Source organism: Rattus norvegicus, chromosome 3 (genome assembly GCF_036323735.1).
Source record: "Rattus norvegicus strain BN/NHsdMcwi chromosome 3, GRCr8, whole genome shotgun sequence".
Lineage (NCBI taxonomy): Eukaryota > Metazoa > Chordata > Mammalia > Rodentia > Muridae > Rattus > Rattus norvegicus.
The window spans coordinates 85,527,268-85,544,642 of NC_086021.1; the positions used below are offsets into that span (position 1 = coordinate 85,527,268).

Genomic DNA, 17,375 nt, shown 5'->3' on the forward strand with positions numbered 1-17,375 from the left:
TGTTGAAGGGCATCTGGGTTCTTTCCATTTTCTGGCTATTATAAATAAGGCTGCGATGAACATAGCGGAGCACGTGTCTCTTTTATATGTTGAGGCATCTTTTGGGTATATGCCCAAGAGAGGTATAGCTGGATCCTCAGGCAGTTCAATGTCCAATTTTCTGAGGAACCTCCAGACTGATTTCCAGAATGGATTTACCAGTCTGCAATCCCACCAACAATGGAGGAGTGTTCCTCTTTCTCCACATCCTCGCCAGCATCTGCTGTCACCTGAGTTTTTGATCTTAGCCAATCGCACTGGTGTGAGGTGAAATCTCAGGGTTGTTTTGATTTGCATTTCCCTTATGACTAAAGATGTTGAACATTTCTTTAGGTGTTTCTCAGCCATTCGGCATTCCTCAGCTGTGAATTCTTTGTTTAGCTCTGAACCCCATTTTTTAATAGGGTTATTTGTTTCCCTGTGGTCTAACTTCTTGAGTTCTTTGTATATTTTGGATATAAGGCCTCTATCTGTTGTAGGATTGGTAAAGATCTTTTCCCAATCTGTTGGTTGCCGTTTTGTCCTAACCACAGTGTCCTTTGCCTTACAGAAGCTTTGCAGTTTTATGAGATCCCATTTGTCGATTCTTGATCTTAGAGCATAAGCCATTGGTGTTTTGTTCAGGAAATTTTTTCCAGTACCCATGTGTTCCAGATGCTTCCCTAGTTTTTCTTCTATTAGTTTGAGTGTGTCTGGTTTGATGTGGAGGTCCTTGATCCACTTGGACTTAAGCTTTGTACAGGGTGATAAGGATGGATCGATCTGCATTCTTCTACATGTTGACCTCAAGTTGAACCAGCACCATTTGCAGAAAATGCTATCTTTTTTCCATTGGATGGTTTTGGCTCCTTTGTCAAAAATCAAGTGACCATAGGTGTGTGGGTTCATTTCTGGGTCTTCAATTCTATTCCATTGGTCTATCTGTCTGTCTCTGTACCAATACCATGCAGTTTTTATCACTATTGCTCTGTAATACTGCTTGAGTTCAGGGATAGTGATTCCCCCTGAAGTCCTTTTATTGTTGAGGATAGTTTTAGCTATCCTGGGTTTTTTGTTATTCCAGATGAATTTGCAAATTGTTCTGTCTAACTCTTTGAAGAATTGGATTGGTATTTTGATGGGGATTGCATTGAATCTGTAGATTGCTTTTGGTAAAATGGCCATTTTTACTATATTAATCCTGCCAATCCATGAGCATGGGAGATCTTTCCATCTTCTGAGGTCTTCTTCAATTTCTTTCCTCAGTGTCTTGAAGTTCTTATTGTACAGATCTTTTACTTGCTTGGTTAAAGTCACACCGAGGTACTTTATATTATTTGGGTCTATTATGAAGGGTGTCGTTTCCCTAATTTCTTTCTCGGCTTGTTTCTCTTTTGTATAGAGGAAGGCAACTGATTTATTTGAGTTAATTTTATACCCAGCCACTTTGCTGAAGTTGTTTATCAGCTTTAGTAGTTCTCTGGTGGAACTTTTGGGATCACTTAAATATACTATCATGTCGTCTGCAAATAGTGATATTTTGACATCTTCTTTTCTGATCTGTATCCCCTTGATCTCCTTTTGTTGTCTGATTGCTCTGGCTAGAACTTCAAGAACTATATTGAATAAGTAGGGAGAGAGTGGGCAGCCTTGTCTAGTCCCTGATTTTAGTGGGATTGCTTCAAGTTTCTCTCCATTTAGTTTAATGTTAGCAACTGGTTTGCTGTATATGGCTTTTACTATGTTTAGGTATGGGCCTTGAATTCCTATTCTTTCCAGGACTTTTATCATGAAGGGGTGTTGAATTTTGTCAAATGCTTTCTCAGCATCTAATGAAATGATCATGTGGTTCTGTTCTTTCAGTTTGTTTATATGATAGATCACGTTCATGGTTTTCCGTATATTAAACCATCCCTGCATGACTGGGATGAAGCCTACTTGATCATGGTGGATGATTGTTTTGATGTGCTCTTGAATTCGGTTTGCCAGAATTTTATTGAGTATTTTTGCGTCGATATTCATAAGGGAAATTGGTCTGAAGTTCTCTTTCTTTGTTGGGTCTTTGTGTGGTTTAGGTATAAGAGTAATTGTGGCTTCGTAGAAGGAATTCGGTAGGGCTCCATCTGTTTCAATTTTGTGGAATAGTTTGGATAATATTGGTATGAGGTCTTCTATGAAGGTTTGATAGAATTCTGCACTAAACCCGTCTGGACCTGGGCTCTATTTGGTTGGGAGACCTTTAATGACTGCTTCTATTTCCTTAGGAGTTATGGGGTTGTTTAACTGGTTTATCTGTTCCTGATTTAACTTCGATACCTGGTATCTGTCTAGGAAATTGTCCATTTCCTGAAGATTTTCAAGTTTTGTTGAATATAGGTTTTTATAGTAAGATCTGATGATTTTTTGAATTTCCTCTGAATCTGTAGTTATGTCTCCCTTTTCATTTCTGATTTTGTAAATTTGGACGCACTCTCTGTGTCCTCTCGTTAGTCTGGCTAAGGGTTTATCTATCTTGTTGATTTTCTCAAAGAACCAACTTTTGGTTCTGTTGATTCTTTCTATGGTCCTTTTTGTTTCTACTTGGTTGATTTCAGCTCTGAGTTTGATTATTTCCTGCCTTCTACTCCTCCTGGGTGTATGTGCTTCTTTTTGTTCTAGAGCTTTTAGGTGTGCTGTCAAGCTGCTGACATATGCTCTTTCCTGTTTCTTGCTGCAGGCACTCAGCGCTATGAGTTTTCCTCTTAGCACAGCTTTCATTGTGTCCCATAAGTTTGGGTATGTTGTACCTTCATTTTCATTAAATTCTAAAACGTTTTTAATTTCTTTCTTTATTTCTTCCTTGACCAGGTTATCATTGAGTAGAGCATTGTTCAATTTCCACGTATATGTGGGCATTCTTCCCTTATTGTTATTGAAGACCAGTTTTAGGCCGTGGTGGTCCGATAGCACGCATGGGATTATTTCTATCTTTCTGTACCTGTTGAGGCCCGTTTTTTGACCAATTATATGGTCAATTTTGGAGAAAGTACCATGAGGAGCTGAGAAGAAGGTATATCCTTTTGCTTTAGGATAGAATGTTCTATAAATATCCGTTAAGTCCATTTGGCTCATTACTTCTCTTACTCTGTCTACATCTCTGTTTAATTTCTGTTTCCATGATCTGTCCATTGATGACAGTGGGGTGCTGAAATCTCCCACTATTATTGTGTGAGGTGCAATGTGTGTTTTGAGCTTTAGTAAGGTTTCTTTTACATATGTAGGTGCCCTTGTATTTGGGGCATAGATATTTAGGATTGAGACTTCATCTTGGTGGATTTTTCCTTTGATGAATATGAAGTGTCCTTCCTTATCTTTTTTGATGACTTTTAGTTGAAAATTGATTTTATTTGATATTAGAATGGCTACTCCAGCTTGCTTCTTCTGACCATTTGCTTGGAAAGTTGTTTTCCAGCCTTTCACTCTGAGGTAGTGTCTGTCTTTGTCTCTGAGGTGTGTTTCCTGTAGGCAGCAGAATGCAGGGTCCTCGTTGCGTATCCAGTTTGTTAATCTATGTCTTTTTATTGGGGAGTTGAGGCCATTGATATTGAGAGATATTAAGGAATAGTGATTATTGCTTCCCGTTATATTCATATTTGGAAGTGAGGTTATGTTTGTGTGCTTTCATTCTCTTTGTTTTGTTGCCAAGATGATTAGTTTCTTGCTTCTTCTAGGGTATAGCTTGCCTCCTTATGTTGGGCTTTACTCTTTATTATCCTTTGTAGTGCTGGATTTGTAGAAAGATATTGTATAAATTTGGTTTTGTCATGGAATATCTTGGTTTCTCCATCAATGTTAATTGAGAGTTTTGCTGGATACAGTAACCTGGGCTGGCATTTGTGTTCTCTTAGGGTCTGTATGACATCAGTCCAGGATCTTCTGGCCTTCATAGTTTCTGGCGAGAAGTCTGGTGTGATTCTGATAGGTCTGCCTTTATATGTTACTTGACCTTTTCCCCTTACTGCTCTTAATATTCTTTCTTTATTTTGTGCGTTTGGTGTTTTGACAATTATGTGACGGGAGGTGTTTCTTTTCTGGTCCAATCTATTTGGAGTTCTGTAGGCTTCTTGTATGCCTATGGGTATCTCTTTTTTTAGGTTAGGGAAGTTTTTTTCTATGATTTTGTTGAAGATATTTACTGGTCCTTTGAGCTGGGAGTCTTCACTCTCTTCTATACCTATTATCCTTAGGTTTGATCTTCTCATTGAGTCCTGGATTTCCTGTATGTTTTGGACCAGTAGCTTTTTCTGCTTTACATTATCTTTGACAGTTGAGTCAATGATTTCTATGGAATCTTCTGCTCCTGAGATTCTCTCTTCCATCTCTTGTATTCTGTTGGTGAAGCTTGTATCTACAGCTCCTTGTCTCTTCTTTTGGTTTTCTATATCCAGGGTTGTTTCCATGTGTTCTTTCTTGATTGCTTCTATTTCCATTTTTAATTCCTTCAACTGTTTGATTGTGTTTTCCTGGAATTCTTTCAGGGATTTTTGTGTCTCCTCTCTATGGGCTTCTACTTGTTTATTTATGTTTTCCTGGAATTCTTTCAGGGATTTTTGTGTCTCCTCTCTATGGGCTTCTACTTGTTTATTTATGTTTTCCTGGAATTCTTTCAGGCATTTTTGCGATTCCTCTCTGTAGGCTTCTACTTGTTCTCTAAGGGAGTTCTTCACGTCTTTCTTGAAGTCCTCCAGCATCATGATCACAAATGATTTTGAAACTAGATCTTGCTTTTCTGGTGTGTTTGGATATTCCATGTTTGTTTTGATGGGAGAATTGGGCTCCGATGGTGCCATGTAGTCTTGGTTTCTGTTGCTTGGGTTCCTGCGCTTGCCTCTCGCCATCAGATTATCTCTAGTGTTACTTTGTTCTGCTATTTCTGACAGTGGCTAGACTGTCCTATAAGCCTGTGTGTCAGGAGTGCTGTAGACCTGTTTTCCTCTCTTTCAGTCAGTTATGGGGACAGAGTGTTCTGCTTTCGGGCGTGTAGTTTTTCCTCTCTACAGGTCTTCAGCTGTTCCTGTGGGCCTGTGTCTTGAGTTCACCAGGCAGCTTTCTTGCAGCAGAAAATTTGGTCTTACCTGTGGTCCCGAGCCTCAAGTTCACTCGTGGGGTGCTGCCCACGGGCTCTCTGCAGCGGCAGCAACCAGGAAGACCTGTGCCGCCCCTTCCGGGAGCTTCAGTGCACCAGGGTTCCAGATGGTCTTTGGCTTTTTCCTCTGGCGTCTGAGATGTGTGTGCAGAGAGCAGTCTCTTCTGGTTTCCCAGGTTTGTCTGCCTCTCTGAAGGTTTAGCTCTCCCTCCCACGGGATTTGAGTGCAGAGAACTGTTTATCCGGTCTGTTTCCTTCAGGTTCCGGAGGTGTCTCAGGCAAGGGTCCTGCTGCTCCTGGGCCCTCCCCCACGGGAGCCCAGAGGCCTTATACAGTTTCCTCTTGGGCCAGGGATGTGGGCAGGGGTGAGCAGTGTTGGTGGTCTCTTCTGCTCTGCAGCCTCAGGAGTGCCCACCTGACCAGGCGGTTGGGGAGCAGAGAGCTGCTGCGGGCCAGGATCCGCGGGTGTGGCTTTAAGGTTGTTTTTAAGTAGGTGTGATATTTAACTCATATAATAACTCATTGAGCAGAGACATCGGCCAACTAGAGTGGGTGCTAGTGCAGTGCACTGGATTGATCACTGATATGCCAGGTATTAAGGGGGTCTGTGGGGGATGGGCTGAGTGGAAGGCGCTGGATGGAGGGATAATAAGAGTCACTTAGGGACTTGAAGCAATAGTTATTTATCAGCATGTCAAGTGGTCCTTTCCTAATTTAAGTGTGCATAGTTACTAGGACATATTAGCATAAAGTAAGTTTTACATTAGTATACTAACAAGGAAGGTGGAAATCTGACAAGACCCTTGTGGACAAAGAACTACCTGTAACTAAGGACAGGCAAGAGAGAGGCAATTAGTTGTCTCCAGAGATGAGCCCCTAATTGTTTATCTAATACCAAGTGTTCAGCCCTGAAATCATGTACATGCAAGAAACACTAAATATACTCTTTAGGTTGTTAATTTATACATATTTAGGCACTTATACATATAAGTAACAATAACAATTTGGGCTGGAGAGATGGCTCAGTGGTTAAGAGCACTAACTGCTCTTCCAGAGGTGCCGAGTTCAGTTCCCCAGCAACCACATGGTGGTTCACAACCATCTGTAACGGGATCCCACACATTCTGCTGGTGTGTCTAAAGACAGCTGCAGTGTACTCATATAAATAAAAATAAATAAATCTTTTTAAAAAAGCAATAACAATTAAAGGAAAGGACAACATAAATTAGAGAGGGAAATGGGGAAACTTGGAAAGGGTAGGGTGAGGAAAAGAAGGGAGAAAATTCTGTAATTGTATTTTAACTTTACAATGTCTTTTTAATTTAAACTAAATAAACAGGAAGATGAAGACAGTAAAAGCGGGATCTGTTTACAGAGTCAATAACCAGCTCATCTCGTGAGTGGAAGCTCAGGAGTTTATCAGAATCAAGTTAGGTGAGGACTGGATTCTCTGCAGTTTAGAAAAGTGAACAGTTCTTGTGGAAAAAAATCATCTCTTGTGCAGATTTACAAAACCATATAACCATTCGTGCCCTGCTTCCCCCACCATAGCAGCATGACTGCTGGGTCCTGAGGGAAGTGAGGCAGGAATGACCAGGGACGGAGACATCAGGCAGTGAGTGAGCACTATAGAAACAGACCATTGGGAGACAGGCTTCAGAGAGAGTACATCATTGGGTAGTGCCAGGGTGCTGGAAATGCATCATTTGCATAAGGAAGAATTCCAGGTGATGCTGGATATGACCGTATAATTAACCCGTCTACCAGGCTATATGACCTCCTCCAGTGGGGCAAAAATGGGTCTGTGTGCACAGGGACATGCAGGCCTCCTGCGGGGGTGGCATGGGGAATAAAATCCTACCCCCACCATCTCATCGATCTCATGCCTCAATCCCACTCTGCTCCACACCTGCTCTGTATGGCTCCCACAGCCCCATAATGTAACAATATAAATGCATCTCCAGAACCCCTTCTGAGGCCTTGAGTCTTCAACTTTATTTACTGTCACTAAATCCAGCTGTGTAGAAATTACGATTGGTTGTTTTATCTCATGCTCAATGCAAATTGTGATCCCAAAAACTAAAATACAGAATTAATATTACATGTGACATCAACTGTTTTTTAACATAGTAAATGTGAAAATCAGTTAAATCAAAGATTAAAAAAATGAATACATACATACATAGTTACCATCATTCTCAGTCCTTTGCAAAATGTGGCCCAAGATTGGTTTCATTACTCTCTGATTGGAGAACTTTCTACTAGTAAGGCTGGGTTTCCCTCCCTTTGAAGTCTGAAATTCGCTTGGAATTCTTTCCATGTACACAATGCCATGAACTTACTCCAAACAGTAACCCAAATCCAAGCTTTTTCAGCAATCAAGCAGGTGCCTTGGTATGACTTGATAGATGCAAAGCAAAAATGCTATATGTTTCTTTTGATACGGAGAAGAAGGACCGCTATTTGACAAACACCTAGGCCACTGGCTCCCAACCTTCCTAATTCTGCAACCCATTAATACAGCCCCTTGTGTTGTGGTTATTCCCGACCATAGATTTAGCTTCATTGCTACTTATAATTGTAATTTTGCTCCTGTTTAGAATCATAAGGTAAATATCTGCTATGCAAGCCCAAGGGGTCATAACCCATAGGTTGAGAACCACTGACCTAGACTGAAGACCCAAGAAATGAGTAAATGAGTTTAATGTCAGCTATCTGTCAGTGCAAAACTTCTCAGGTCTCACACTACAGCAGAATCACCTGACGCCAGGGAGAGCCCAGAATACTTATCAGTGGGACATCACAAGGTTTAGGAGGGTTAGTCAACGCTCAGAAAAACTGGGGAACACCAAGAGCACAAAAAAAGTGAAGCCCAAAGCTACAACAAACAACTGTCAGTTGCTTTGTTTCTTGACTGGTTTTCCATAAAACTTTTGAGGGGGGAAAAATTCAGGTATCACAATTGCTACTGAAGTAGTCCAGCTAGCAGAGGGCTTTCTTCTTATCACTTTGGGCCTTAACAGCGACACGTAGTAGAAAGAATTAACACTTGGCTTGAAAATAGGCATTGCCAAGCAGGTACCTAGAGGTAAAGCCCTGATGGGCATACATCAAGCAAAAGAGGATGAGAAGATGGCAGACTGACAAAGGGAAGCCATGGTGGACAATGGGCAGTTAATACCTCACAGGCTTCGGGGGCACGTGAGACTCCTCAAGAGGCTGAAATCTTAAACATGAATTTTCAGTAGCTTAAGAGTACCGCCGAGGGTGAGGTATTCCTATGTGATCTTGTCTGTTATGAAAAGAAGGTGAAACATTTTAAGAATTAGTACAGATATTTGAAGCAAGGTCTCACTTTATAGGTCCGGCTGACCTGGAACTCACTATGTAAATCAAGCTGGCCTTGAACTCACAGAGCACTGAGATTAATATTTTTACTTCTTTAATAAGTTTGCTATTAGATGACTATGTTGAAAATAAACAAGGGCTGCCGAAGCTGAGATTATCATGTGATAGGAACAGCAGAACTAAGGAACTGAATGGTGAAACCAGATTTGACACGAGTTTGATAAGCACCTATCTCTTTAATGAACTCACTACATAGTAACCAGAAAACCAATTTTTAAAAAATGAACATAGTGAGTCATAGGAATAATAATAAATCTTATCATCTATAAAAGATGTCGGATCACTCTCAAATTTATGAACTTTTTGAAAAATGCAGTTTGACATCAAAATCTTGGGAATTCGGAGGAGTTTTAATCAATGGAGAGAATGTATTACCTCACCAGAAAGAGCCCTTTTTGGAGGTTGGCCTCGCCACACTAATGAAGGGGGTATTGAATGATGAACATGGATAAAGCAGCCTAGGATTAAAAGTTAGATTCCAGGAAGCTTGGGGAATCCAGGAAGCTCAGTAGACTGCAGGAGATAAAAAGATGCTGGTTGGACCGGACATCATAAGACCTGAGGAATCCTGGAAATAACAGAGAGGGGCCAAAGAAGACATGAGAGCACAGTTGTGGTAGTGGTATACACCTGTAATCTTAGCACTCATAGGGACAAGGGAGATTACAAGCTTGATGCCAGAGAGAACTGAACAACATAACAGCCTTATTCATAATAGTCAGAAGCTGGAAACAACTCAGATGCCCCTCAACCAAATAATGGATACAGACAATGTAGTTCATTTACACAGGAACACTACTCAGCTAACAAAAACAATGACATTATGAATTTTGCAGGAAAATGGATGATACTAGAAAATATCCTGAGTGAGGTAATCCAGATCCAAAGGAACATGCATGGTATGTATTCACTTAGAAGTCAATATTAGCCATAAAGTACAAGATACCCATGCTAAACTCCACAGACCCAAAGAAGCTAAACAAGAAGGAGGAAGGCCCAAGCAAGGATGCTTGAATCTCACTTATAAAAGGGAATAAAATACTCATAGGAGGCAGAAGGAGGGCTCTCCCTGGGTGAGAGAGGAGATGGGGAGGGGGATGGGGTGATCTGGGATCAGGTTTGGGGAGAGACAGGACAACGAATGGAGATTGGTAGCTGGCAGTGGTTGCAGATGAGGGTATCTCTAGGCCATGCCAGAGAGCCAGGATGAGGAGGCTCTGAGGAGTCTACAAAGTGACTTTAGCTGAGACTCCCAGCAGTGGGAATATGGACCCTGAATTGGGTACCTCTTGTAACCGGACAGGATCCCCAGTAGGGGAATAAGGACAATAACCCACCCACAAAACTTTCAACACAAAATTTGTCCTGCCTACAAGAAATGCAGGGATAAACATGGAGCAGAGACTAAGGGAATAGCGAACCAATAACCAGCCCAACTTGAGACCCATTCCATGGGCAAGCAAGAATCTCTGACATTACTGATGATACTCTATTATACATTCAAACGGGAGCCTAGCATAAATGTCCTCTTAGACGCTCCACCCAGCAGCTGACCAAAAGAGATGCAGAAACCCACAGCCAAACATTACACAGGAGTCTTACGGAAGAGTTGGGGGAAGGATTGAGGGCCCAAGAGGTGAAAGAAATGGCACAGGAAGACCAACAGAGTCAACTAACCTGGACCCTTGGGGTCTCTCAGAGACTGAACCACCAACCAGAGAACATACATAGGCTAAACCTAGGCTTCCACCACATTCACACATATGTAGCAGATGTATGGCTTGGTCTTCATGCAGGTCCTCTAACACCTGGAGTGGGGCTGTCTCTAGTTGCCTGCCTGCGGATCCCATTCCCTTAACTGGACTTCCTTGACTGGCCTCAGTGGGAGAGGATGCACCTAGTCCTGCAAAGTTAATGTGCCAAGGTTGGGGAGGGGTAGCCAAGGGGGCCCTCCCACCCTCTCAGAGAAGAAAGGGAAGGGGTATGCAGAGGAGCTGTGTGAGGGAAACTGTTTCAAGCCACTCAAAGTTGACTCCCAAATCTTTATAAAAGAAATGCTATGTAAACATAAAAAATGCAAGTTTGAGTAAGGTGTAGACATTTTTCATATTACAATCATCCCATGATATTGTAAAGTCCTCAAGAAAAATGGCTTAGTCTTTCTTCACAGTGTTCCTCACAACTAATCCATATTATGGTACTCAAAAATAAAAACAAAAAATCCTTCCATAAGAAGCGACCAAGGACTATATTTCACTTTTATCTTGGACCATTCAGCTGTTCAGAGACTTCGCCATAGGCATTACAGCATAAAGGAAATTTTCTTGTCGCCAAATTGCTCTCTTCTCTCGTGGAATTCTTGTATTCTTTCAAAAGAACACTTTAGAGTGGCCTTATTTCAGAACTGTAAAGAAATGCAAAATTTAAAGTGACTGGTGGGTCACCGAAACAAAATGACTGCAATCTGTTTCCCCGGTTATCAGCCTCCCTAAAGACCATTAAGTCCTATGCACTGTCTTAATGGCTTCTTTCAATGCTCAGAGACGAGATCAGAAATTAAGACAGGAGTTTAATTCATTCCTTTCTCCATTCAGTGCTCAACCTTTTTTTCCCAGTGCTTTGCAAACTGATTGACTTGAAAGTGCGATTTTTCTCCAGAAAAGAATGTTAAGAAGGAGATTACAAATCTTCGCCAGCGATTCATCCTTACCCTTTTCTTTCAGGTGTGGGGTGGAGCAGAGGAGCCATTCTCCCTACCAAAGCCGTTGATGGCTCTCAGCTCCTTCAATACTGGTTGGTTTATCCACTCACTTTCTCAATGTTTTAGATATTATCGTGGCTTAGCAAGTACCCCACTCTCCCCTTGCCACTCCGAACCTAGTGACTTAAATAATTGCTTCACTGTGTTACTCAATTCTGTAAACACGGTACTCAGATAAGACAAGTGAGAATACTCTACCTGTTTTACACCGTGTGGTCTACAGTTACACAGTGATCAGGAGGGATGCACTCCCATTCCAAATATTGATATGGTTCTCAGAAGCGACTTCAGTGCAGCTGAGGCAGCCAATAGAAACACATACTTAAGCCTTTCCATGTGGGTGAGGCTCCTTTACAATATGGTGGCCGTAGGCAGTTCTCTTATTGGGTGGCTCAGTGATTCAACAGGTTGTATCTGCATGTACCATGCAGAATCTGCAGCTCCTGTCATAATCTAGACCTTATATCTCTTCAGGTCTTTCCTCTACTTTCTATTAATTACAATCAAATTATTAGTTTCATCCAGATATAGATTCAAGAATAGAAATCCTGTACCTCAACAAGGGAATGACAATGGACCTGTGGTTGTTGGCAGTAAATTGACATGGGTTTCCTTGTGTTCTTACGGCTCTCCATGTTTGTAGTTTGACTCTTAGACTTCTCATTGTTCTAAGCTGAAGAGGTTGCCAGAGTGCCCCCTGGACTATGAATTTCAGATGAGCAGAATAAACTAATATGTGTGTGTGTGTGTGTGTGTGTGTGTGTGTGTGTGTGTGTGTGCTGTCTGTTTAAGATTCAGTTTCAACCGGATGCCCCATGTGTTAATTATATAATCCTGTTTAACACATTTTCCAGTTTTAGTGGAATCAGAGAAGTTCAATTATGTCTATTATTGGTCCAAATGTGCTACTTGATTGATTGATTCATTGAAAAGCTACATATACCTAATCATGACTTTGTTCCTCTACTGGCAAAATCACATGTCCTACACATGAATCTTCGGCATGACTTCCAGTCGTCTGGAGCCTATGTGTACAACCCTATACATTCCCAATATTAAAACATAATACCAACTAAAATTTTTCAGTTTTTATAGTTGGTATGACTTGTGATTACATTTGAAAACTCTGAAGCAAAATTCTGTTAGGCTTACAAAATAAAATTGAAAAATGTCTCTAAAAGAGGAACACTCCTCCATTGTTGGTGGGATTGCAGACTGGTAAAACCATTCTGGAAATCAGTCTGGAGGTTCCTCAGAAAATTGGACATTGAACTGCCTGAGGATCCAGCCATACCTCTCTTGGGCATATACCCAAAAGATGCCTCAACATATAAAAGAGACACGTGCTCCACTATGTTCATCGCAGCCTTATTTATAATAGCCAGAAACTGGAAAGAACCCAGATGCCCTTCAACAGAGGAATGGATACAGAAAATGTGGTACATCTACACAATGGAATATTACTCAGCTATCAAAAACAACGAGTTTATGAAATTCGTAGGCAAATGGTTGGAACTGGAAAATATCATCCTGAGTGAGCTAACCCACTCACAGAAAGACATACATGGTATGCACTCATTGATAAGTGGCTATTAGCCCAAATGCTTGAATTACCCTAGATCCCTAGAACAAAGGAAACTCAAGACGGATGATCAAAATGTGAATGCTTCACTCCTTCTTTAAATGAGGAAAAAGAATACCCTTGGCAGGGAAGGGAGAGGCAAAGATTAAAACAGAGACTGAAGGAACACCCATTCAGAGCCTGCCCCACAGGTGGCCCATACATATACAGCCACCCAATTAGACAAGATGGATGAAGCAAAGAAGTGCAGACCGACAGGAGCCGGATGTAGATCGCTCCTGAGAGACACAGCCAGAATACAGCAAATACAGAGGCGAATGCCAGCAGCAAACCACTGAACTGAGAATAGGTCCCCCGTTGAAGGAATCAGAGAAAGAACTGGAAGAGCTTGAAGGTGCTCAAGACCCCAAAAGTACAACAATGTCAAGCAACCAGAGCTTCCAGGGACTAAGCCACTACCTAAAGACTATACATGGACTGACCCTGGACTCTGTCCCCATAGGTAGCAATGAATATCCTAGTAAGAGCACCAGTGGAAGGGGAAGCCCTGGGTCCTGCTAAGACTGAACCCCCAGTGAACTAGACTATGCGGGGAGGGTGGCAATGGGGGGAGGTTTGGGAGGGGAACACCCATAAGGAAGGGGAGGGGGGAGGGTGATGTTTGTCTGGAAACCGGGAAAGGGAATAACACTTGAAATGTATATAAGAAATACTCAAGTTAATAAAAAAAAAGAATTGTGAAAATTCTCTGACCACAGATCTATAAGGAAATAAATTTGTGTTGCCTAAAAAAAAAAAAAAAAAAAAAAAATGTCTCTAAAACGTTATTTTTTTTAAGTAGCACTGTTTCCGGGGTTCACACTTCCTTTTCCCCATCAACACATCTCTCTCCTGTCTCAGCACCAGTCTCTCCTGAATCACTCATTTTCGTAAAGGATTTTCTCCAATGTGCCAAAAATCTTTCAGCAGTAGAGAACCTACAGAAATCTTAAAATGGTTTTAGGTGGTTAATAAATCCCAATCCTTATTTGTATACTCTAAATATAAAAATATTGTTTTATGGATATTCACCTTCTGCATTTTGTTTGGTTTGTTCTGATAAGTCAGGATCTTGCTCTGTACCTATCTCTGGCTTATCTGCTTCTAACTGCATAATTGGCATCACGCTTGAGACAGTCTTCCTACTTCAGCCTTCCCAGTGGTGGGACCACATGGGATATGCCTGATCTGAGAGTCACATTTAATTTTTATACTTGTGTAGGTAGAAGAGAAATATTGAGCAGTCTACTGATTTTTTTTCTTGGAGCAAACTATTTTATTCATAAATAATTTCTTCCTAGGTTTACTTACAAAAATATTAGGTTATTGAGGGTAGACTTTGATAGGATAGAAAAATATATTTTTTATCTTTATTAGCTTGAGTATTTCTTATTTACATTTCGATTGTTATTCCCTTTTCCGGTTTCCAGGCCAACATCCCCCTAGCCCCTCCCCCTCCCCTTCTCTATGGGTGTTCCCCTCCCCATACTCCTCTCATTACCACCCTCCCCCCAACAATCATGTTCACTGGGGGTTCAGTCTTGGCAGGACCCAGGGCTTCCCCTTCCACTGGTGATCTTACTAGGCTATTCATTGCTACCTATGAGGTCAGAGTCCAGGGTCAGTCCATGTATAGTCTTTAGGTAGTGGCTTAGTCCCTGGAAGCTCTGGTTGCTTGGCATTGTTGTTCATATGGGGTCTCAAGCCCCTTCAAGCTCTTCCAGTCCTTTCTCTGATTCCTTTAACAGGGGTCCTGTTCTCAGTTCAGTGGTTTGCTGCTGGCATTCGCCTCTGTATTTGCTGTATTCTGGCTGTGTCTCTCAGGAGAGATCTACATTCGGTTCCTGTCAGCCTGCACTTCTTTGCTTCATCCATCTTATCTAATTGGGTGGCTGTATAAGTATGCGGGGCAGGCTCTGAATGGGTGTTCCTTCTGCCTCTGGAAAAAAAAATATTTTTAAAGCATCGAAATGCTTTTCAAAAAGTGGAAAAGCAAAATTAGAGGTTGAGCACTGTTGAGTTACTGAGCTAGAGTAGAAAGGAAAGAATCCAATGAAATAAGCCTAACAATGAAGTGAGATACATGTGACAGATGAGAAGAGATGAACATTTTAACAAATAAATAGATATGTGTCGATAACAACAGATGGGGACATGGTGTCCAACAGTAGTGGATATACCTACAGCACAACGCCTGCACTTAAGGTTCGGGGATATCACAGAAGAGAAGGCAGGAAGATGGGAGGAACCAGAAGACCAGGATGTCTGCTATGAGACAGGATCTTCCATATATCCCAAGGAAGCTTCCCCAGTGAAGCCTCAAAAATATAGTTACCTAAGTAAGAACTCCACAATGTCACAATGTCACAATGTCAACACCAGTTGACAAACCAACGTGAATGGGGAATATCACAAGACCCCATTCACAGATGAAGAGCTATTAATGGCTATTGAGAATGGGAGACACCCTGTGCTATGTTGTTTTTGTTTCAAATATTCATCAAAAATTTAAGCATCATTTCATGTAACTTGAAAACAGAATCAAGTTAATGATAGCTACAATTAAGAGACACAATAATCAGTAGAAATGCATGAGGAAAAATATAGACATAGGTAAAAGAAAAGTGGCCCAATATATAAAGGACGAATCATCGAAAACTTGAACTATACAGGAACTCGCTTTGTTGAAACTGAATATATCAAAGATTACAAGAATTTAGTCAATTATATACACAGGATAAATCCAGTAGACTTTGTGAGTGATTGAGTAGCTGAGCTCAGCTTCTCTCAATCTGAATACATATATAATAAATACAAGTGGGAATCGGGTATCCATTCCATCTGTTCAGCTTTTTAAAAATTAATTGTATCTTTAGCTAATACAAGAAAGCATAAAAATCATCACATCTATGACATAATGCATTTCAATGAAATAATTCTTCGGATGATATCTAAATCACATTAAAGATAGCTATCTCTTCATTGATTTATCGCTTCCTTAGGGAGAAAAATCTTTAAAATTCCTTCCTCTAGCTTGTTTTAAAAGAACAGCACACAGCTGCTCATGATCTAATTCCCAAATATCCACTCTGGGTAAAAATTCATAACATTCTAAGAAATTTTTTCCAAGACAGTTTGGGAAAGCAAGTTGAATTCATTTGTTGTTGTTGTTGTTGTTGTTGTTGTTGTTGTTGTTGTTGTTCATTTGTTTGGTTTTCTTTGGGGGTTTTGAGATTGTAATTTAATAACATTTATCTTTTCCCTTTCCTCTATCCAAACCCTTCCATATACCTCACCTGATTCTCCTTCAAATTCGCGGCCTCTTTTCTCACCAATTGCTAGTGCATGCATATGTGTATATGTATATACATTAAATACTCATAAAATATCTTATCAAGTCTGTATAATCTTATCTATTTGTATGTTCTCAGAGTTGACAATTTGTTTTTGGGGGGGTTATTTTTATTTTTTATTAATCATTCCATTCGTTTACATCTCAAATGATCTCCCACTTCCCAGTTACTCCCTCCACCAACAGGGTGCTCCCTCACCCACCCACACTCTCCTACTCCAGCCCCTCCAGCATCCCCCTACACTGGTGCATCAAGCCTCCCCAGGACCAAGGGCCTCCCCTCCCATTGCAGTCAGGCAAAGCGATCCTCTGCTACATATGTATCTGGAGCCATGGATCCCTCCAGGTACACTCCTTGGTTTATGGTCTAGACTCTGGGAGAACTGGGTGGTCAGGCCAGCCTTTGTTGTTCTTCCAATGGGGTGCAATCCCTCTCTGCTCCTCCAGTCCTTCTGCCAGCTCCCCAACCAGGTTCCCTGAACTCAGTTTGAAGGTTGGCTCCAAGCATCCACATCTGCATTGGTCAGTTGCTGGCTGGTCCTCCTCAGGAACCACCACACTAGGTTCCTGTCTGCAAGTGTGTCTTGACCACAGCAACAGTGTTGGGTTTGGTGTCTGCAGACATGATGGATCCCCAGGTGTGGCAGTCCCCAGATGTCCCTTCCTTCTGTCTCTGTTCCATTTTTGTTCCTTTTCTTCCTTTAGACAGGAACATGTCTGGGTTAAAATCTTTGAGATGGGTAGGTAGCCCCATCCCTTGACCAGGGGCCACACCTATCTACTAGAGGTGGTCTCTACAGGTTCTATCTTCCTCCCTCCTTCTCTGCACATTTCAGCTAAAGTCCCACTGGGCCCTGGGAGTCTCACACTTCCCTGGTGTCTGGGAACCTCCAGTGGCTACCCCTAGTTCCTCACACCCCTTCTACATATTGTGTTAGATTTTTTGACCCTCTCTACCTCTCTTATATCTCCTCCAGTTCCTGAGACTGCTACCCTTATTTCTTCCCCCTCATTTCTCCCTCCTCTGTCCAACTCTCCCTCCACCTCCCGCAATCATCCTGTTTCCCCCTCAATGCAGGACTGAAGCATC

General features: G+C 41.5%; 1 long non-coding RNA gene across 2 annotated transcripts in view; it reads left to right on the forward strand.

Annotated features, from left to right (window-relative positions):
- LOC103691836 (uncharacterized) overlaps positions 1-17,375 on the forward strand; it is a 50,112-nt gene that overhangs the window by 11,178 nt on the left and 21,559 nt on the right. Inside the window, exons 4-5 of one of the 2 annotated variants that reach the window (XR_591564.4) lie at positions 9,388-9,450; positions 11,275-13,496. The exons of the other annotated variant lie outside the window; for it this stretch is intronic. This is a non-coding gene — a long non-coding RNA (uncharacterized LOC103691836). Of the gene's footprint in view, positions 1-9,387; positions 9,451-11,274; positions 13,497-17,375 lie in introns of those variants that run through there. 2 annotated transcript variants of the gene reach the window in all.